Source organism: Triticum dicoccoides, unplaced genomic scaffold (genome assembly GCF_002162155.2).
Source record: "Triticum dicoccoides isolate Atlit2015 ecotype Zavitan unplaced genomic scaffold, WEW_v2.0 scaffold126644, whole genome shotgun sequence".
NCBI classification, from domain to species: Eukaryota; Viridiplantae; Streptophyta; class Magnoliopsida; order Poales; family Poaceae; genus Triticum; species Triticum dicoccoides.
In genome coordinates, this window is record NW_021188869.1 from 49,851 (window position 1) to 50,848 (window position 998).

Genomic DNA, 998 nt, shown 5'->3' on the forward strand with positions numbered 1-998 from the left:
CGCCGGCTGGAGCGAGGGCGGCTGGAGGAAGGGGCGGCGGCAGGGGACGAGGTGGGGAGGGATGGGGCGGCAGGGGGCGCCGGCGAGGAGAGTGGGCGGCGGCAGGGGGCGGGGGAGAATGCGGCGGCGGCGCGGGTGTGGAGGTGTGCGGCGGCGGCGCGGGTTGGGAGGCGCGGGCTGGAGAGAGGAGGAGAACGAGTGGACGGGGGGCGCCCCGAGTATGGATAGGGCGATATATGCCGACGGCTAAGCCGTCGGCATAGGTGAAGGCGCCACGTGTCGCCTATGCCGACGGCTTAGCCGTCGGCATATTTTTTTTTTGCAACAACTTTTATACATGTTTAACATTTTTCAAAAAATAATATTTGTACGTACATATTAAATATTTTCAAATGCACGTTCTTGAATTTATTTGAATGATACATGGTATATAATTTTTTATATGGTATACATACTTTACATGCATGAATATTATTTAAAATGTACCATACATTTTCTTTAATGGTTTGAAACATTATTTTTAATTACATGGTCCTTTTTTTATATTGTAGAATAATTTTCTAAAATATCACGTATATTTTTTTCTGAACCAGATTTTTTCTATGGTCGGCAAGATTTCTTTATGATATAATTATTTGCTTCGAGTATTTTTTTCGCGCTCCGAGTATTTAAAAACCCGACGCGTCCGTTTCCCCCCTCCCGGTGCCGGCGGCGGCGCCGTCCGTGACGGGGGCCACGCACCGGAGACGCGTGCCGCCTCTTCGGACATGCCACAACACCACCCCGCATGTATGAGTGAGGGCCCGGTGCGACGCTCCGGTGGCATTGCTACCCCCCAGGGCCCCCGTCCCGCCTAACCCTGGAGCGGTTGACCACGTGATCTAGCCCTTTGACTTTGCACGGACGGGCTTTGACCAGTGGATCTCTCCACCCGGTTGTGTCGGGTCGGCCCAGAGGGACACCGGGGAGCAACATCCGGGCCAAACCCACAGCTAAAT